The 22,135-nt window shown below is 43.8% G+C and overlaps 1 non-coding gene and 1 pseudogene across 1 annotated transcript; one reads left to right on the forward strand and one right to left on the reverse strand.

Annotated features, from left to right (window-relative positions):
* Positions 1-1,278: 1,278 nt before the first annotated feature.
* Positions 1,279-2,288, reverse strand: LOC136167722 (annexin A2 pseudogene; annotated as a pseudogene).
* An 18,651-nt stretch (positions 2,289-20,939) lies between these two features.
* LOC136168068 (U6 spliceosomal RNA) lies at positions 20,940-21,045 on the forward strand. Its single transcript, XR_010663225.1, has one exon. It is a non-coding gene; the product is annotated as a U6 spliceosomal RNA (small nuclear RNA).
* Positions 21,046-22,135: the final 1,090 nt, after the last annotated feature.

The following is a 22,135-nucleotide window of genomic DNA, read 5'->3' on the forward strand; positions in this document are numbered from 1 at the left end:
CAACACCACAGTTCAAAAGCATCAGTTTTTTGGTGCTCAGCTTTCTTCATAGTCCAACTCTCACATCCATACATGACCACTGGAAAAACCATAGCCATGACTATTTATTACTAGAGAAATGCAAATCAAAACTACAATGAGATTTCACCTCACACTGGTCAGAATGGCCATCATCAAAAAGTCTACAAACAATAAATGCTGGAGAGGATGTGGAGGAACACAACAGCTCTTGCACTGTTGGTGGGAATGTAAGTAGATACAGCCATGATGGATGATGCTATGGAGATTCCTTAAAAAATTAGGAATAAAACCACCATATGACCAGCAATCCCACTCCTAGGCATATACCCTGAGGAAACCAAAACTGAAGAAGACACATGTATCCCACTGTTCATTGCAGCACTGTTTACAATAGCTAGAACATGGAAGCCACCTAGATGTCCATCGACAGATGAATGGATGGAGAAGCTGTGGTACATATACACAATGGAATATTACTCAACCATAAAAAGGAACATATTTGAGTAAGTTCTCATGAGGTGGATGAACCTAGAGCCTATTATCAGAGTGAAGTAAGTCAGAAAGAGAAAGATAAATATCATATACTAATGCATATATACAGAATCTAGACAAATGGTACTGAAGAATTTATCTGCAGGGCAGCAGTGGAGAAACAGACATAAAGAATAGACTTATGGACATGGGGAGAGGGGAGGAGAGGGTGAGATATATGGAAAGAGTAACATGGAAACTTACCATACATAAAACAGATAACCAACAGGAATTTGCCATATGTCTCAGGAAACTCAGACAGGGGCTCTGTATCAACCTAGAAGGGTGGGATTGGGAGGAAGGTGGGAGGGAGGTTCAGAAGGGAGGGGAATATATGTGTCCCTGTGACTGATTCATGTTCAGGTTTGACAGAAAACAACAAAATTCTGTAAAGCAATTATCCTTCAACCAAAAAATAAATAAATTTAAAAATAATTCAGTTTATTCATCTGTTTACAGCACAGTACTCAAGAGACAAAAGTGTTTCACATCATAGATTTCACTTCCAAATCTTTGGAATGTTCATTTCTTTGGCTACAAAGAGGGACTAGATGGGCAAGCCAGGTGATGTGTAGGCATCTAAACTAACAAAAGAGTGGGTGGGGTGGGCAGCGCGAATGTCGTCCTCCCAAGGATGGGCAGGGGGGCGGTCAGCCCAAGCTGACAGTGTAGAACTGTTAGCTGGAGCACGGAGCAGCCACCCTGGATGCTCGGATATTGTGGGGTTCAGTCACCTCCTCGCGGGTACAGCAGTACTTTCTGGTAGTCACCCTTGGTGTCTTGCTGAATGCAGTAGTACAGAGACTTGCCGAGCTTGACTTGAAATCAGACCTTATTTTCAACATGTCCATGTCACTGCGGGGGATTCTAATCAGGACCTTAGCACAAGCGCCCTTGCCATTCACGGGGACGTACAGTCTGTCAGCAAAATACAGGGGCTTGTTCCGAATGCACTGGACCAGGTTCAGGAAAACATCTTCCAGGTCACCTTTGACCTCCTTCTTGATGCTCTCCAGCATGCCATCGGGCTGTGGCTCTGGTACCTTTCAAATACTTTCAGGAAGTGACACACGCTCCACTCAATCATGATGCCAATACACTTGGGAACGTGAGTTCCTTTCCTCTTCACACCAGCATCATGGAGATAGCAGGTGTCTTGGTCAAGCAGTTCATAATCAACAGCAGAGCCATTTTCTGCTCTTCAACCCTTTGTGAGGGCAACCATCAGCTTGTGGAAGTCGCCAGATGTGTTGGAAAGGATGTCTCACTCCAGACCGGTCCTGTACATTTCCTCGTAGACTCTGTTGATTTCCTGCAGCTCCTGGTTGGTGCTTGAGCAGATGATCTCAGTGAGAGAGTCCTCATCAACCCCCAGTCGCTTCATGGATGCTTTCGGCTCAGAAGCATCATACCGAGCAGGTGTTTTCAATAGGCCCAAAATCACTGCCTCCAGGTGGCAGAGACAAGGCTGATTTCAGTGTTGATGCAAGGTCCTTCTTGGTCCTTCTCTGGTAGGTGAAGGTGCCATCCTATCTCTGTTCATTGCTGTGGTTGGTCAGGATGTTGAGAATGGTGACCTCATCCACACCTTTGGTCTTGAAGTTTGTCTTAATGTTCAGAGCATCCCACTCATCATGAAACCTGGTGTATGCTTTGACTAACCCATGTGCACTTGGAGGTGTGAAGTGACCACCCAAGAAGTTGAGCTTGCACAGAATTTCATGAATGGTCGACATTTTGAAAGAAACTGGGCTGGGTGCAATGCGCGCAGTGTACCCAGATACAGAGCGTGCTCTCCAGATTTAATGTTCCATGAAGCATACTTTGGGGAAGGTTAACCCAGCTCACTCCCTATTGCTGTTTAATAAGTATTTTATTCATGTCTGTGAGCAAAGAATTAACGTAAAATATAGTGCAGTGTAAAAAGAAAACAAACACAATTATATGAAAGAACCTTACTCCAGGATTTACAGTCTCCAAACAAAACAAGATCCTGAAAAAAATAAAAATAAAAACTAGATCCTGTTTGGGTAGGAAGTCATTTATTCTGCCTCTGACCAGAACTAATGATCCTATAGTTTTATATGGTCCCAATGACTTTCTGTCTACCTAAAAAAGGATGCATCCAAGCATGTGAACCATTTATTAAGAGAAAAACTTATGGGACATAGAGAAAATCCAGAGGTTACTTTGATCAGTCATGAATTCACCCACTCATTCACTGAAATACAGACACACATGCACACGCACACGCACACGTGCGCGCGCGCGCGCACACACACACACACACACACACATTGGGTTGGCCAAAAAGTTCTTTCAGGTTTGTCTGTAAGATAATATGGAAATCCTCAAATGAACTTTCCGTCCAACCCTATATATATTATAAATATATGTAGATATATATACACAGACATACACACATATATATATGTGTATATGGACTTGTTATGTATCAAATAACAGGTCATGGAGATAAAATTTTAAATTTAATGTTCTAATTTAATCTTAAATTAAATGTTCTAGGTCCTGGACATAAAATGTTAAATCAAGTAGATTACTTCCTTGCCCTCCTGGAGTTTTACATTCTAGTGGACAAGCGAGATAATACATGGATAACTAAGGAAATACATAGTATGTTAGTACAAGTGCACTGGAGAAAAATACATCGGGATGAGCGACTCAGAGAGTGACAGAGTAGTAGGGGGAGGGTGTTATTTTAAGTAAAGGAGTTGGGAAGGCTTCACTGATGAGCTGGTATTTGAACAGAGACCTGAAAGTAGCAAAGGACAAATCCTGCAGAGGGTGGAAAAAACTTGATTGATGAGTTTGACTAACGGAGCAGAGTGTGGCCGCTGAGGAGCCAGCAGCGAGGAGAGTGATGAAGCTGCAAGAGGAGTGGGTGGATCTGCAGCAACATGGATGGACCCAGAGTGACCACACTGAGCAAAGTCAGTCAGACAGAGAAAGACAAATACCATATGCTATCACTTATATGTGGACTCTAAAAGTATGATACAAATGAACTTATTTACAAAACAGAAAGAGATTCACAGACTTAGAAAACAAATTCATGATTACCACAGGGGGAAGGAGAGCCTCCTGATGGCTCAGTGGTAAAGAATCTGCCAGCAATGCAGGAGACCGAGGTTTGATCTCTGGGTCAGGCAGATCCCCTGTAGAAGGGAATGGTTACCCACTCCAGAATCCCATGGACAGAAGAGCCTGGCGGTCTATAGTCCTTGGGTCTCAAAGAGTCGGACACAGATAAGTGATTAACACACAAAGGGAAAAGGTGGGGGAATAAATTAGGAACGTGGGATTAACATATACACACTACTATATATAAAATAGGTAGCCTACTGTACAGCACAGGGAACTATACTCAATATCTTATAATAATCTATAATGGAAAAAATCTCACCTGAATCACTTTGCTGTATAACTGAAACTAACACAATATTGCAAATCAACTATACTCCAATAAAAATAAAGTAAAATTTAAAAATCAAAAAAGAGGAATGAGTTGAAAAGGCTGTCAGATCATCTGGGCTTTATAAGGTATTTTTCAAGACTTTGGCTTTTACTCTGGGGAACTGCCTCAGGATCTTGAGCAAAGATCAAGCTCCATTTTGATTTCAAAGGATCACATTCTCTGCTTGATTGAGAAGAAATATGGTGGCCATGGAGGGCAGAGGTGGGAACAGGGGGAGCCATCCAGGTACAAAGGACCATGGTGCCTAGGACCTTAGAAGTAGTGATGAACGGAGCTCCAGGAGTGAAGTTCCTTATAGGAGAAGTAACACCTGTCAGACTGCTCATCACTCAACAGACCTCTCAGGAGCTCGGCTGACATGTGGAGCAAGGCTCTCTGCCTTTGTGAGACTGGGGTGTCCAGCCACCATGGTGAATCTTGCTCAGTGAGTCAATTAGCTTGTTAGAAACCTGTCATCTTCTTCCTCTCCCAGAGATTCTTACAATCAAGATCTAAATTGAGATATCTGGCAGATTACCATAGCTACAGGTGCCAGGTGCCTGGCAACCAGGATTAGACTGATGGCCATTGATCTATGGACTCCAGATTCTTTCCAGGGATGGAATGCACTGAAAAGGGCATCCAAGTTCCTGAAATAGTTCATAACAGAGAGAAAACCATGCAGTCATTGCCTTGTTCTATCTGACTGGGCTTTGTCTCACACAGACTAGGGGCCAGCTCACATCCCATCATGGGTTCACTCAGATAAGGGGCCATCCAAACCACTACCACCAGAAGAGGTGTAAGATCTAAAGGCAGAGACAAAGACACTAGTCATGAGAATAGAGATGAAGGCAATCCAAAAATACTTAACAGTTCAGTGGAGGGAGCAGAGAGGGAGCAGGACAGAGGGTAAGAGGGAGTCAAGGTTGGAGACTAGGAACCTTGGGCCAGATGGTCCCACAGCCTGCTATTTTTTTTTTTAAATAATGTTTTACTGGAAAGCAGCCATACTATAATCATTTACATATTGTCTATGGCTGCTATCATGGTGTGATGGCAGAATTGATTAGTTACGATCCACAAAACCTTTTGGCTTCCCAGGTGGTACTAGTGGTAAAGAACCCACCTGCCAATGCCAGAGACTCAAAAGACATGTGTTCGATCCCTGGGTTGGCAAGATCCCCTGAAGGAGTGCATGGAAACCCATTCCAGTATTCTTGCCTGGAGAATCCCACGGACAGAGGAGCCTGGTAGGCTACAGTCCATAAGATTGCAGAGAGTCAGACATGACTGAAATGACTTAGCATGTACACACGCACACAAAATTTTTAATATGTATTACTTGACCATTTGCCAAGGAAAAAAAATTGTTCTTTTCTGGTCCAATGGTTCCTAAGATGAGCTGGAGGACCTGGGCATCTTGTTCACCAGAGAGATTGGCTTGGTTCAAGGCACAGAACCATGGTAGGCCATGAAGCATGCTAACGAAATACTAACAACTTACAAAATCAGAGCCAACATCACTTTTTTTATGAGAAGATACACCACCGTTGCAGCTTCTTGTCTCAGCTGGCAAAGTACAGAAGAGTATTTCTCCCTGAGGGCATACCCTGCATATGGGGAGTCAAGACATGGTGGGCATAGAAACAGGACAGGAGGAGGGGCAAGGTCCCCAGAGGAGAACGATTGATACATCAGGATTTCAACGCTGTTTTCATCAACTTCACTGCTGTGGACTGTGAAATTGTGTCCCACCCCCGAAAAAATTTCATGTTGAATTCATGCTGAAGCCCTAACCCCCCAGTGTGTTAGTATTTGGAGGTGGGGCCTTAGGGAGGTAATTAGGTTAAATGAGGTCATGAGGGTGGTGCCTCATGATGGGATTAGTGCCCTTATGAGAAGAGACACATGAAGCCCTCCCTCCCTCCCTCTCTCTTTCTCTCCCTCCCCTCCCCACTCTCCCTCTCCCTCTCTCTCTCTCCCACCCCCTTCTCTCTCTCACTCTGTTTCTGTATATCTCTCTCTCCCTCCCTCCTTCTCTTCCTCCCTCCCTCTCTCTGTCTCTCTCTCTCCCTCCCTCCCTCCTTCACTCCCCTTGACCTCTCTCTTCCAAATGGGGGCACAGGGAGAAGATGGCTATCCAACCAGAAGGGGGGCTCTCGTGGGAACCCAACCATGCTGGCACTCTGACCTTGGACTTCCAGCCTCCATAATAGTGAGAAAATAAATTCCTATTGTTTAAGCCACCCAGTCTATGATGTTTGTTATGGCAGTCACAATCAACATAGGCATTCACTAAACTGTTTGACCCAACACAGTGTGGCTTGGGGAGCAGCTGGACAGGCATGACTGCAGAGAGAAGATCACAGAAATATCCTATTTCTTCTTCCTTATGTGATGGGAGCTCTCCTTCTCTAGGAAAACCAAATTTTAATTTTATCTCTTCCAAGCACCCAACCAGAAGTCAAGCAGAAAAATGTACCTGGTACAAGACGCTGGCTCCATTTTCCAAGAAGCTATTCCTCGTTAATGGTCCATGGACATTGCCCAGCGTTCCCCAGGTTTTCCTGCAGTACTTCCATTTGCTGCTAATTATTTTCTGGAACCAGAGCTCATGGAAACAGGCTCCAAAAGGCTTCTAAAATAGCCAATGAACAAAATGCCAAGGATTCTGGTTTCTTTCTTGCAGTCTTAATTTATTGGAGAGTACTAGTGGTCATGCCTGGAGAATTCCATGGACAGAGGAGCCGGGCAGACTATAACCCATGGGATCGCAAAGAGCTGGACATGACTGCATGACTAACACTTGCACTTCACTTTCACTTCACTAGGGTTCTACAAAGTGATCATTTATGTTAGGTTGGGAGAATTTTGAAAACTTTGGGAATTTCAAAGACTTTGTGGGACAAAAGGTAAATTAAGAACAACAGTGTGGCTTCTCCTACCCACCCCTCATATCATATTGACCGAATCAAGGGAAGACAGTGAGTTAGTTTTTGTTCCCTTGACCTTCCATTACATAAGCCTCAGAAATTCTCTGAAGGTGAGAAATGGTGAGAGGAATAGACATTTTGTTTTACAGGATTCTTCAAACCCTAGGTCTCCTTTGTAAAACTCTGTAGCCACACAGCTCTTCTATCCTCTGTTGAGAGACAGAATTGAGTTTGCTTTGATGACAAAACAATTTAAGACCTTTCCCTAAAAACGCTGAGTCAGGGCCTGAGAATGCGGCTGACCATGCTGGACTCGTTTCTTGATGCCTTGTGCTATGTGTGGGCTTATGCACTCAGTCGTGTCTGACTCTGCGGCCCCGTGGACTGTAGCCCTCCAGGCTCCTCTGTCCATGGTGAGTCTCCAGGCAAGAATACTGGAGTGGGTTGTTTCCTTCTCCAGGGGATCTTCCCAACCCAGGGATCGAACCCAGGTCTCCTGCATTGCAGGCAGATTCTTTACCATCTGAGCCACTAGGGAAACCCCTTGATTCCTTGCTGGGGGAGAGGGGGTACAAATAGCTTACACTTAAAAGGCGGAAGCAATTGTCTCTGGGGTCCCACCCTGTCTGCAGAATGACGGGAATCCATCCCTTTCTGCTCCTGGAGCCACATGGCAACAAGACGGGCCCATCCTCCACGCAGCTCATTTTCCTTTCTTGAAGATCTGTGGGTACAAGGGATATTTTTCCATTACAGGTTTTGCCTTTTTTCTTCAGCACTTTCTGTCCTGACTGTTGATTTCTTCTACCTCCTGTTGTTTTGTTAAACCTGAAAAGAGTCTAGAGGGAGAGGAATGAACACAGGCTCTGATTTCCCTGTGGGAAGGGGAAGTGTGGGGCTCCCCGGGTTGCTTTTCTACTGAGCTGGAAGTCAGTGCTATTCGGAGCTGTGTCTCTTCTTTTGAAGATTGGGGCACATTAAAACACAGTTAAATTTAACAGGTCTGAGAGAGGCTAATGGAAAAATTGGAGACCATGAAGAGGTCAAGAGCCAAGGGAGAAATACAAATGGTCAATAAACATGCTAATAAATGTTACATTTTATAATAATCAAACTTGCTAATGCAACTCAAATGACAAGATTTCATTTTCTGCCCTTCACATTAGCAAACAGTATTAAAATATATATATATATATAATGGCCTCCGACCTGTATGTTTTCACCCATGAGGTTCTGAGGGAGGTGCACAGACACCTAAGTGCTCTCTGGGGAGTAGGTGCTCAGGCGGGGTTTGTACCTCCTTGCGAGTCCTGCTCAGGTGGCCTTGCTAGCACCTCACTCTGGGATGCTGGAGTCACCAGCAGCACTCAGCTGAAGCACTGACAGGACTTCTCGTTTGCACACTCTGTACCACCTCCAATGCAAGAGGGTTGCCGTCCCCGGCGCACAGATGTCAAAAGGTAAGTCTTCGGTAGATGAATGGATAAAGAAGCTGTGGTACATTTACAAAATGGAATATTACTCGGCCACAAAAAGGAATGAAATGATGCCATTTGTAGTAACAAGGATGGACCTAGAGATTATCATACTGAAGTAAGCGAAGTAAGTCAGGTGAAGAAAGACAAATATCATATGACATCATTTATAGAATGGAATCTAAAAAAATGATACAGATGAACTTATTTACAAAACAGAGAGAGATTCACAGACTTAGAAAAAAAGCATATGGTTATCAAAGGGGAAAGGGTAGGGGAAGATAAATTAGGAGTTAGGGATCGGCAGATACACACTAACTATATATAAAATAGATAAATGACAAGGACCTACTGTGTAGTCACAGGGAACTATATTCAAGATCTTGTAATAACCTAGAATGGAAAAGAATCTGAAAAAGAGTATATATGCATATATGTATACACACACATGTGTGTGTGTGTGTGTGTATTACATTGCTCTCCACCTGAACGCTTGAAACTGATAGGAACAGAGTAAAGACACAAAGTAGGTGATTAAATAGCTAATTTCACTAGGGGATTGTAAGTAGAGAAAAAAGTATGGGAGAGCCCTCTAAGTTAAATATCACTCAAAGCAAGTTTGCTTACCCACAAAACCAAGCAGGCTTACTTAGCAACGAAACCATGCAATGGAAGCATGAGACATGCCCCCAGAACAACGGTACATCCTGCCCACTGATGTCAGTAAGTTACTGATTCCTAGGACATGCTCCTCTGCGCACACTAAAGACAAAAATACAGGCAAAAGTGACATTATGCTAAAACCTGAGATGATTTACCATACATGATTTACCATACATGACTGCCCTTTTGGTTGTTTCCATCGTGCCACAACAATCCCAACTTGACCACATAGGGGAAGAAAATTTCCCCACCTGACATGGAGGAGGAGTTGATGACGGAAACGTGACACCTACTCAAGAAGGAGGAAGAAGGTGTCTTCTCCCCCTCCCCATTTTTCCTTTGATTGTAAAAGTGTAGCCCACTAAGTTCTTGGCAAGGCACTGCTTTGCCCACCTACTTGTAAGCCTCACAAGCATCCTATGCTAATAAATCACTTCTTATCTATCACTTTGCCTCTTGGTCTGCTGAGACACAAACAACTGGATTCCCCCGAGATACATTTCTGAGATTTCACAACTAACACAACACTATAAATCTATTGTAGATCAATTTTTTTTAAAAGTCTCCAGGAAAGTTCTTACACTTTCTAAGATCACACAACCAGTCTACAGCAGAGTGTGGATCTGAACCAACAAATGCTTGACTCCAGGTCAAGGTCTTGGCGCTCCACTGCTTAATGAAAGGCCTTTCAAGAGGTTTGGCCTTAAAATGAACCCCATCACCTCCCAAGGTATTCCTTTAGATAACTGATCCACAATGTGGAGCTAAGTGCATTTCCTCCCTCCCCCACCCCCATGATCCACACCTCCCTGAGGTCGTGTTGCCTGGGCCTAGAAGGACATACTATGTGCTCTGTGGGAATTCAGGGCCAGCAGATAGATCTCCAGCACACCCCAGAACCCTGCACCTCAGCTGCTCCCCATCATCCCAAGAGTGGGGAATGGCAGAGTCCATATGCCTCACTCTCCTGATGGACGTAAGGAAAGCACATTGTAAGCACCAAGCATCAGTCTATGTCTATAAACCTCATAAACATCACCAGGAATGGGGGAAAAACAGAGCATCTCTATTTACAGTGTGAGAAAGAGAAAAACAAAAACCTTCCAAGCACATGCTTAATCATACTTCTGTACTGGGAGGGGAAAATTACCTGTAAATCTTTCCTTTTTGGTTGATGCAAAGCTGATGGATCTTCCCTTTGGAGATGGACATTTATGACTCCCTAATGGCTGGGGGAGAAAGCAGGCCCCCTCTTTCCTGTGCCAGCCCACTGGGACCCACATCAAAGCTGTTTTGTTCAAACTGGGACACGCCTGCCCAACCGACCCCACCCCATGCCTTTTTGGATCCTCTTTCTCTCTTTGTGGAATCTGCAGTAAGCTCTGCAGCTGACCTCAGGGGTCACCCACAAGTGCTTTCCTGTTTGAAACTTGTTCCGCAGGCTGCGTTTCCACCGCCTTTGAGTCATTGTCCTCCAGCCCTGACATCCACACCCCCAAAAGATGAAAGAACTCCGCCATCCTGAACACAAAGGCGGCAGGGCTTCTTGTTGTTGTTTAGATTTGCTCTCAGTTTTTAAAAATAAAAACCTATGTTGCACTTGTTTCTTACTACAAAAGCAATACCTATTTATCATAAAAATATTCAAACAGTGCAGACAAGCAGAATGGAGAAATAAAAAGCACCCATTATTGCACCAAAGAAGAAGCACAGGGAGCATGTTGGAATACATCTTTCTGACTTTTCCCTCGGCAGAGATCTATCTATCTAGTGCTGCGAAAGGAGATCACACTGAAAATCCAGTAATGAACTTGCTTTTTCATGAGGCCCTATGTGGGGAACATCTTTCCATGTCATTAAATATTCTGTATGTTTGGTTATATTTTGCAACACGAACCGGGTTTAGTAGTTTTCATCTGAATATAAAAGCAATTCACACTTAAAAATTTCATCTCCTTTGCTCAGGCCGTTGCTTTCCTGGGGCTGTTGAGGAAATACTGTGGGTCGATCAGAAGAAGGCAAGCTAGATTTTTTTTTTTTCCTTCTGAAAAATGAGGACATTGCTAATGTTCTGTTAACTCCTAGGAGCTATGACTACCTGCTTTGGGGAGCTTGATGACACTCTTGTGCAAAGATGCTCCCTCTCCCTTACATCCTCGGGTCGATTCAGAAGAGGCCCAGGCTCTTGACCCCCTTCCTGTTTCCTCCCCCACTGCTGCCATATTGGAAGTGATAGCAGTTATCTTCCCACTGGGGAACCTGCCTCCCCAGGAGCTATTACACAAAATGCAAACCTCAAAATCACAACTCTCAGGAGAAAAGAGTCAGCCTGACTTCCCCATCGACGAGGAGACCCCTGGATCTACCCTGCCTTCTAGCACCGCTGCTGTCTTTGCTCCGTTCATGGCCTTTTGGTGCTCCAGGGCCAACGAGGTTTCTGGGTCATTGGTGGTGATGCCAGCTCCAGGCACGGTCCAGCTCTGAGCATGGCAGCCACTGTGCTAGAGGGAAGATATCTCCACTCTTTGTACTGCAAGGCCAGCTCCAGGTGCCTCTCACTTAGTATCCAGGGCCCGATGCTCCTGGTCCTGTCCCTCCTACAAGAGCTATTTCTACTGGGCCTTCAACCAGGGGAACCAGGTCAGAAACGGGTTCAGGAACCCAGGTCTTGCCAAGCAGAACCACTGTTTATTCCATTTTCTTCTTATGTGGATCCACAGCCACACACCTGGCATCGTCACCTCCCTTTTCAACACTGTATATATTAAAGAGCTCCTTTATCCCCCTTTCTGGTCAGTAGGACACTGGGGCAGTGATGGAATGATTCAGACCCTCAAAACAGTGAGCCCCCCAGGTAGCTTCACCATGTTGACCCTAGATAGCATTGCTGGCTTTCTGCTTTCAAAACAATAGGAGATAGTAACATCGAAAGGGAGACCAGACTCCCCACCAAGAGGCCATGGGAGAAAGAGGACATTTTAGTCGTGATGGAGGAGGAATAATTTCCCTTCCTCACCTTTTATTCTCTAAGCCAAACATAAGCCAGGGAAACAGTCAATGTGTCTTGTGGTAAAAAAATAAAATCCAAGCTAGGCTTTAAGTGGGTCGCCCTGCTAAACAGCAAAATTAATCTTCAATGGATCATTCCCTCTGTCTTCAAATGAACAATTATTGTTTCTAGAGAAACAGCGTGGCGCCATGAAAAACCCCTGGGGTTGGAGTCATGAAACCCAAGTTGTTCTACCCCTCCCTCTTACCTTGTGACTCTGAGTCAAGTATTAGACTCCCTGAAGCGCTTCTGTCTCTGCCTAAGTTTGGACTTGACAGTGGAACCTTAATACCCAACATCTGTTAACCAAGAGTCCATGCAACCTTGGGCAGTGTCGAACCGTTCACCATCAACATTTGCCAAGGCAGCTTATTTTCCTGTGCATCTTGATTTTATGATTTCCAGAGGAAAAAAAACAAAAACCCTGAAAATCCAAATACTTTCTCAATATGTGGGAATCATTAAAGTATCCTAGCAAGGTATCATAGTTGATTTACTATAATTTATTACCCTTCCTGAAATTCAGTTTCCTCAACTCCTATGATACCTAACATCAGTCCTATAGGCCGGACACTAGTCTAAACATTTAGGTATACTAACTCATTATAAGTTCACAGCTGCAACTCTATAAGGTAGATCCTATTATTATGATCATCCTTACAGGTGAGGAAAGTGATTTTAAGTGATTTTTAAGTGATTTTTTTAAGTCATTTTCCCAAGGTCACACAGCTCTTAAGTGGCAGAACCAGGACTTGAACCCAGACAGCCTGCTCCAGTGTTCACACTCCAGTGGTACCTCTAGCTCTGAGATGATGGAATGGTGAATCAGATTCACCTCCCAGGATTGCTGAAAGGACTAAATGTACATAAGACACTGTGCCTGACACACAAAGTCCCCAAGATGCAAACAAATATTGCTATGTTATTATTTTCTAAATAAATCTGATCAAGCATTCTGTTACTGGTTGAAAACTATCAAAACTTCATGACAACATAGAGAAACCCAGCTATCATATAATACATAATGAATTAAAGCAAAATACAGTTCTGGTTGTGCCTATGTACAAATTACATTCACATTGTATAAGTGTATCAGTCAGTTATTGCTGCATAACAAACAACAAGTACTTATTCCTCATATGTCTGCTAGTTACAGACATGTTCAGATCTGTGTTTTCAGACTGGGCTTGCCTGGGTGACTTTGCTGTGGTCTAGCTGGGTTTTTGCCCCTGAAGTAGGTTGAACTCAGGTCTGCTCCACACAAGTCTGTCCTGGGGTCCAGGCTGAAGGGGCTTTTTCCATGGCAATGACAGTGGTCAAGAGGGCAAGTCTAGCGGCACAAGGATACCGTAAGCCTCTGCTCACATCATCACATCCCATTGTCAAAGCAAATCAGGGACTTCTCTGGAAGTCCAGTGGTTAAGACTCCACGCTGCCACTGGAGGGAGCAGGAGTTTGGTCTCTAGTTAGGGGACTAAGATCTCACATGGCACAGCCAAAACAAAAGCAAAGTAAATCACATGACTTAGCAAAATAAGGGGATAAGAAAGTACACTTTACACCACATGAGACCAAAGTAAGTCACAGGGCCAAGTCCAACATCACCTGTGGAGGAAAGCATACTTCTCCCTGTGGAAGTAGGGGTGAGCGGGGACATGCTCTTGAATAATAATCTACTATAAGAAGGACCAGATATAAATAGGGAAAAAAAAAAAAAAAAAACTGAGAAGCATGAGAATTTGGTGACATTGAGGGTGAGTATTTGTGTCTTCCTTTCTTCTCAAAATAACACTTACTATTATATTGTCTTTGAGACTGAAAGGAAAAAACAAAACAAAAGGAAGCCTTAAGAACCAGTCCTTAAAAAATAAGCTGGGGATTAGCAGGTATATACTACTATATATAAAATAGATAAAACAACAAGGACCTACTGTATAGTACAGGAAATTATATTCAATATCTTGTAATAACTTAAGTAGAAAAGAATAATCTATAGTAAAGAAAAGAAAAACCTTTCAGTAAAAAAATCTGAAAAAGAATATTAATATAATATAATGTAACATATGCATATAACTGAATCACTTTGCTATACACCTGAACATTGTAAATCAACCACACTTCAATTTTTTTAACTTAAAAAGAAATAAACATATACAAACTTTTTTTAAAGGAATAATTTGAAAAGAAAGATTGACACTGAAAAATGAGAATGTGTTAGTCACTCAGTCATGTCCGACTCTTTGCAACCCCATGGGCTGTAGCCTGCCAGGCTCCTCTGTCCACGAAATTCTCCAGGCAAGAATACTGGAGTGGGTTGCCATTTCCTTCTCTAGGGGATTTTTCTGACCCAGGGATCAAATCTCCTTGCAGGCAGATTCTAGACCATCTGAGCCACCAAGGAAACCCAAGACTGACGCTAAGTAACCTTTGTTCACTCATTCAGCAAACACTTGTTGAGTCCTCCTATGCACAGGTAAATCTAGTCCCTGCCCTCAAGCAGCTCACCGTCTAGCAAATGAGCAATCATGATCATGACAGTGATGATAATGATGACGATGACAATGATCATGGTGATAACCGAAATTAAGTGGCCCATATCCAGGTGCTGTGTAAGCCATTTACATGGTATAATCTGTAATTCAATTACAAAGCTCCATAAAGGAGGTTCTGTTACAATCCTATCTCATAGAAAAGAACCAGACTCAGCCCACATGTGGCAGAACTGGAGTTCCCACCAGGCAGTCCAGCTTTAGACCCTGCACTCTTTAGCACTTCACTCCCCATACACTCGGACCCCTATCCTGTCCCACCCCAATATCTTCACAACAACCTCTCTCCATATACCTGAATTAAAAGATTACTTACACAGCATGCCCTCCTCTGGGAGGTTTCGCAAACACAAAGCCTGTGCATTTAACCAATTAGATCCCATAGACAGATGTGGGCAAAGAGTGCCAGCCTTCAATAAAGAAACTGACTTTTTGATCAGCTTGGAGAAGACGTGAAGAAAGGGAAACACAAGTGTGTTCATTTCCTAGGTTGATGGTGGCTGAGAATCCCTGAGGGTGACAACTGGCTTTTCTCTGCCTCATACAGAAGCAATAAGCAGTAGGCCTTGCACACAGCATCAAGGGAAACACGCAAGGCAAAAGGGAACATTTCCAGATTACAAGGACCTTTTTTTAGAAAGAGACTCCCAAGCAGAGGGAAGATCCCTTTTCCAGAGGCAGAGTGGTGAAGCGGGTCAAGCAGGGAGCAAGGTACAGATGGATTAGACAGCCTCACAGGACGCCCTAGAATTCACCAACTTCCGTCAGGTTCTTTTTTCTACCTCCCTTTCTGTAGATTTTTTTTTTAATGTGAACCATTTTTAAAGTCTTTATCAGGCTTGTTACAGTATTGCTTTTGCTTTATATTTCAGTTTTTTGGCTGGTAGGCATGTGAGGCCTTAGCTCCCCAACCGGGGATCGAATCAGCGCCCCCTGCATTGGAAGGCAAAGTCTGAACCACTGGCCCACCAGGGAAGTCCCCTACCTCCCTTTCTCGAGGCTGTTTTCAGAATGTGCCAGGCAGCAGAGGTTTAGTCAGATACCAAAGCCCAATACCATCTCGCTGGTGGCAACCCACTCCAGTATTCTTGCCTGGAGAATTCCATGGACAGAGGAGCCTGGCAGGTACAGTCCACAGGGTCGCAAAGAGTTGGACACAACTGAGTGACTATCTACCTGGATTTCCTCACCTTCCCAGGCCACCCTGGAGTCTGCTCTTGTGCATCCTTCCTCTGGGAGGTCAGTGAAGGGGAAACTAGCCTCCCACTCACCCCACCAAAAGACCACAGAACACGGGAGCCCAGTAACACTGGCACAGAACTCAGCCCTTTCAGTTACAGTCACAGTACCTCATGCTCAGTAGCTAACACCGAGCGTTCCAATAAAAAACAACAGCCAACACGAGGCCATTCGCTGAATTAAGTAGGAAAGAATTTATCTGTCTGTCCGTGTCCAATCTGGCCCATCACGAATGACCTGACGAAAGGGCTGAGCGAAAGCTGCAGCGGCCCTGCCAGAGAAACCCCACATGGAGGCTGCTGGCAGTTTGCTTTTCTTAGAAATAACAGTCAGTCACCTTAAGTACAGTAACAGAAAAATCAGAGTCCGACTCTCCCATTAAAACTGGGTCACGCCGCAGCAGAGTGGGCCTGGGTTAATAGTTATCTCCCAGCCAGCTCACCTGATTAACAAGCTGTGGGGTTTTCACCAACGGGTTTCCAGATTCACCAGCCCTCACCTGACCGACAGGAAGGAAATTAAGAGATTAAAGAGGTACTATTTTTAATGGGGTTTTACAATGCATTCCTTCCAGCCAGCTTCAGCCGCTGTCTCAGTCCTCGCACTGTCTTCATGTAAAGATGTCAGGAAAGGCGCCGATACCTGTAGAGCCCCCACCACCGCACTCCGCTGGTTCTGCTGTTCCGTGATGTGGGACCCAGGACAACCCTCCAAAGCTGGGCAAGGAAGCCTGGGGAGAGGGGCTGCCCCCGCCCTCACTCTCCTTCCCCTCCCCCTCAAAAGACTGTAGACAGTGGCGGTTTCCAGGGGCACCTGGCTTCATTGAAGTCACGGGCCAGACTGTGAACACATCCTCTCATCCCCTGGCCGCTTTCTTTTATTGCTTCCTTGATTCTTTCTTGATAATCTTATCATACCTCCTATCAGGATGTGACCTTAAAATAAATGCTTGCAAAAACATCACTTTTATCTCATTTATTTATGTTTTTATTGAAGTATAGTTGGCTTACACTATTGTGTTAGTTTCAGGTAAATAGCAAACTGACTCAATTATATACACACACATATATATATACACACATATATATGTACACACACAGACACACACACATTCTTTTTCAGATTCTTTCCATTATAAGTTATTACAAAATACTGAATATAGTTTCCTGTGCTATGCAATAAGTACCCTGTTGGTTACCTGTTTTATATATAGTATGCATATCTATTGAATCCCTAAATACCTAATTTATGCACCCCTGTCTTTCCTCTTTGATAACCATAAGTTTGCTTTCTATACCTGTGAGTCTATTTCTTTTTCACAAATATATTCATTTGCATCATTTTTTTAAATTAGATTCCACCTATGAGTGATATCATGTGACATTTGTCTCTCTCTCCGTCTGACTTACTTCACTTAGTAAGATAATCTCTAGGTCCATTCATATTTCTGCAAATGGCATGAGTTTATTCTCTCTTGATGGCTGAGTCATATTTTACAGTATATACACACACCACATCTTCTTTATCCATTCACCTGCTAATGGACATTTAGTTTGCTTCCTTGTCTCGGCTATTGTTAAGTACTGCTGCTTTGATCATGAAGGGTGTGTGTGTCATTTCAAATCATAGTTTTCTCCAGATATATGCCCCACGGTGAGATCACTGGAGCATATGGCAGTTCTACTTTTCATTTTCTGAGGAATTTACATACTATTTCTGAGGAACCTGCAAACTATTAGTTTTCTGAGGAACCTCCATGTCACACATAGAGACTGTACCAACTCGCATTCCCACCAGCAGTGTAAGAGCGCTCCCTTTTCTCTGCAGCAAAGGTGCCACTTTTACAGACTGTGATCCGGGGCCCTGCTGTAGGTGAAGTGCCTGGTGGAAGATGGAGGCCCGATTCTGTGACCAGTTTAAGGATCAGAAGAGGGGCCCAAGAGAGAACAGGAACTAGGACACAGGGGAGTGAGGAAGTGGTGAGGGAGGAGATAGAACAGAGCCTGTGGGGAAGGCGACAGGAACAAAAGATGGGTAGGAGCCAGGACAGCATGGATGAACCTTGAAAAGTGACATGAGCCAGTTCTGAAAGGATTATCTGTACGGCCCTGCTTATAAGAGGTACTCAGGGGAGCCAAGTTCATAGGGGCAGAAAGTAGAATGTGGTTTCCAAGGGCTAGGGGTGGGGGTGGGGAGTTAACTGCTTTATGGATACAGAGCTTTGGTTTGGAAGATGAAAAGTTCTGGATGGTGGTGATGGTTGTGCAATTATGTCAAGGCACTTAATGGATTATATATTTAAAAGTGGTTAAAATGGTTAATTTTGTTATATATACATATATTTTTTTTTTCATGATAAAAAATGTTCAAGGCAAGGGGCTGAGGTTAGTTTAGTTTTGTGTGGAAGACCTAGTCTGGTAAGAAGCAGATTCACTGTTCCTCTGAAATTCAGGAGCAGAGGGGAAAGTGGGGTGCACGGGCAGCTGGACCACTAGGCCTCTCCAGGAAATGCCCCTCTCGACAGCGTCTGAACTTGGGAACCTGAGGTCTTTCCACCTGACTGAGGAGACATGGAATCCTTCACTGGAAATCATCTCAAATGTACAGCAGACACGCCTGATTCCTGCTCGCCCAGGAGGCAGCCCAGGGGTCTGGCAGTGAATGGGACTTCTAGGAAGGCTGAGGGATTAAAATGGAAAGGTGTGAAGGGTGACTTGTGTATAAGCTCCGACTTTCAGATTGGGATGAGAACCCTAGCAAATCTGACCACATGGAGGTCACAAAACTGTGCAAGAGACCAGAAGAGACCGTGGTACCCAGAAGCCCCGCTGCAGCTGAACTCTGGTGAATTAGGTCAGCGAGTGCTTTGCGCATCCACGGGGTCTGTCCCAAGTCTGGTCTGTGCAAGAGGGGAGACTTCCCAGACAGTTGGGGAGCTTCTGTTGGTGGAGACCCAGCCTCCCACAAGAGTCTGGGCTGGCGGTCACCCTAGCATCCTGTTTTGCTGCAGGCAAGCATCTTTCTTCTCTGTTATTTTTGTCTCTGGCCTTGGCTTGTTTTTCCCAGTGCCTCTCCTTGGCTCCTAACATTTCTTCCCTGGTTTATTAAGAACTGAGATAAATCACCTAATAAATCTTGGCTAAGCTTTTTTTTTTTTTTTCTTAAACCTCCTCGACAATTGCCAAAGTCACAAAGTTGCATCTTTCCCGCAGCGGGAGGCTAACAAAATAGCTGGTGTGCTCAGAAAAATGTATAGATCAAGAAAACAAAGGGAAAATCTTTAATTATTCAGAAACCTCCCACTTCTGGTACTAAATTTACTCGCCGGGGTTTGATTTAAAGATGCAGAGCTGTACCTGAGCAGCAAGCAGGCAGCGCCACGCCCAGCAGCAGAGGAAGCAGACTGCCTCCCTCAGCAGCGAAGAAGACCTGCATAAATTAACTGTCTTTCCCTGTTGACGGGATGGTTCCTGGGAGCGCTCCTAGCATTTAATTATTAAAGCTGTCCCTCCTCCTCTCACATAGATGCAAACCTCTGCTCCTTTGATTTCTTAAAACCATTGAATCACACACTTCTGGCATTTGAAAGGAATTCAGGCATCTTCTGATGTCACCTCTAATTGTCACAGAAGCACAAGATTCAAAGGATATTAAAAGTTACCTATTCTGGAGCGCCCTGGTGATCCAGTGGTTAAGAATCCGCCTGTCAAGGGAGAGGACACAGGTTGGAGCCCTGCTCTGGGAAGATCCTACATGCCTCGGGGTAACTACTGAAGGCCACATGCTCTAGAGCCTGCGCTCTGCAACAAAGGAAGCCACAGCAACGAGAAGCCGGAGCGTGGGGACTAGAGAGGAGCCCTCACTCACTGTGGCCGCAGAAAGCCCGCACGCACCAACGGAGACCCCGTGCAGCCAAAATAGACACGTAAATGAATGCTACCTATTCTGACACCAACTCTCCCTATGAGGTGCTGGCTGACTGAACTGATAATTAGAACACACAAATCTACTTAGCACCCCAATAGCACTTTATACTATACCTACATCCGTTTATAGTTTGCTCATTCAGTGTAACTAGTTCTTCTTTAAAACTTTAAACTTTCTTTTTTGAAAAGTAATATGTTCACACAATTGGTCATTTGAAAGGTAAAAGAATATAAAACCCTAACCCTAGAGACACCTAGTTCTCCTCCATAGAGGCAACTAACAACAACTCTTTCAGTGTCCTTCCGGAGATATTCTATGTCTATACACTTAAGCATGTCATTTTCTTCCCTCCTTTTCACACAAATCTTTTCACTGGTCTGCATTTATACTTTATTCTGGAGATTTTTTTTTGTTTCAAGCTTCATTCTTGTAGAGAGTTCTGTGGCATTTCCTTACATGGAGGGGCCATAATCTAGGGACATTATGATTGCCTCCAATCTTTTGTTTTATAAATGATGCTACAATAAATAATCTCCTGCTTATGGTATTTCCTACCATGACTTCCTTCAGAGAGACTCCCTGAAGTGGAATCAGCGGGCCCACAGGTGTGTGCATTTGCAAGTTTGATTGTTCTTGTTCGGTCACTCAGTTGTGTCCAATTCTTTGCCACTCCATGAACTGTAGTCCTCCAGGATCCTCGGTCTGTGGGATTCTCCAGGCAAGAATTCTGGAATGGGTTGCCATTCTCCTCTCCAGGGGATCTTCCCTATCCAGGAAGCAAACCTAAGTCTCCTGCATTGTCAGGCAGATTCTTTACCATTGAGCCACCAGGGAAGCCCCACAATTTTGATAACTCTTGACAAATGTCCTCCCCTAGTTTCAGTTCTCACCAACAATAGGTGGTGTGTGGTTTTACCAACAGTATGTCATGAAATGTTTGACTTTTGCTATAACTAATCATTTACCTGCCTCTCCCCTTGGCCCCCTTCCCTCATTAGAATGTGAGCCCACCAAGCTTCCTCAGAAACTAACATGATACCTGGTACATGATAGATTCCCAAGGAACATTAGAAAGTGTTTGTTTCAGTACCACACGTACTAAAGCTAGAACAACGTGGAGAAGACAGCACAGCCCCTGCGCAAGGGTGATACACAAATTCCTGAGGCGTACCATAATTTTAGAAAGTAGATCTTAAGTGTTCTCAACACACCAAAAAGTAATAGGTAAGGTGATCATTTCTCAATATACATGTGCATTAAAGCAGTACACTGTACATATTAAACTTTCATAATGTTATATGGCAATTGTATCTCAGTAAAACTGGGGGGGGGGGGGCGGGCAGGAAGGAAAGTGAATCTCTCCCCAAAATAAATTAATATACATTAATAACGTAGATAACTGGTTGGATGAATCAATGAATTATAGGGTTCTTTAAATCAGAATTAGAAATGATAACTCTCATTTTCTCCACTTTGTGAGTCTGGGTATGCTGCATTTCATTTTATTTAAGTGCCATTCATTGGTATAAATGTACCAATGGTATGAATCGTATAATCTGAAACCAGGATGATCTGTCCTCCAAATTCAGACTCAGCCAGTGGTGTTATATTATTTCCAAACATCGCATTTCCCTCTGAGGACTGTGCATCATGATATTGGCATGTCAGAGCATAAGAATCTGTGGAAGAGACAGCAAATTGCCCCCATCCTTCCCTACTAATAGGACCCAATTCTGTTTGGGGTGACAATATGCTCAGGTAGAAAGGCAGTTTTAGCCCCCTCCATTAAGCAATGAGATGCAAGCAGAAGTCTCTAGAAAGTATTTTCTGAGAAAGTCTTTAAAGGGGGATCATTCAGCTGGTGAATACCCTCTCCTGCCTGAGATACAGACATAATGGCTGGTGCCTTGGCAGCTACCTTGAGTGGTTATGAAGAAAAGGATCACATTATACTATTCAGAGTATCACATTATGAGGATCACATTATACTATTTATATACTATAAGTAATAATGAAATCATGCCATTTGCAGCAACAGGGATGGACGTTGAGATGATCATACTAAGTGAGGTAAATCAGAAAGAGAAAGACAAAACTCCTATAAGTTATAAGAAGAGTCTTTAAAAATATATACAAATGAACTTAGCTACAAAACTAAAAGAGACTCACAGACATAGAAAATAAATTCATGGTCACCAAATGGGAAAGGCGGGGGAGGGATAAATTAGTTTGGGATTAACCTATACACACTAATACACATAAAATAGATA

Source organism: Muntiacus reevesi, chromosome 4 (assembly GCF_963930625.1).
Source record: "Muntiacus reevesi chromosome 4, mMunRee1.1, whole genome shotgun sequence".
NCBI classification, from domain to species: Eukaryota; Metazoa; Chordata; class Mammalia; order Artiodactyla; family Cervidae; genus Muntiacus; species Muntiacus reevesi.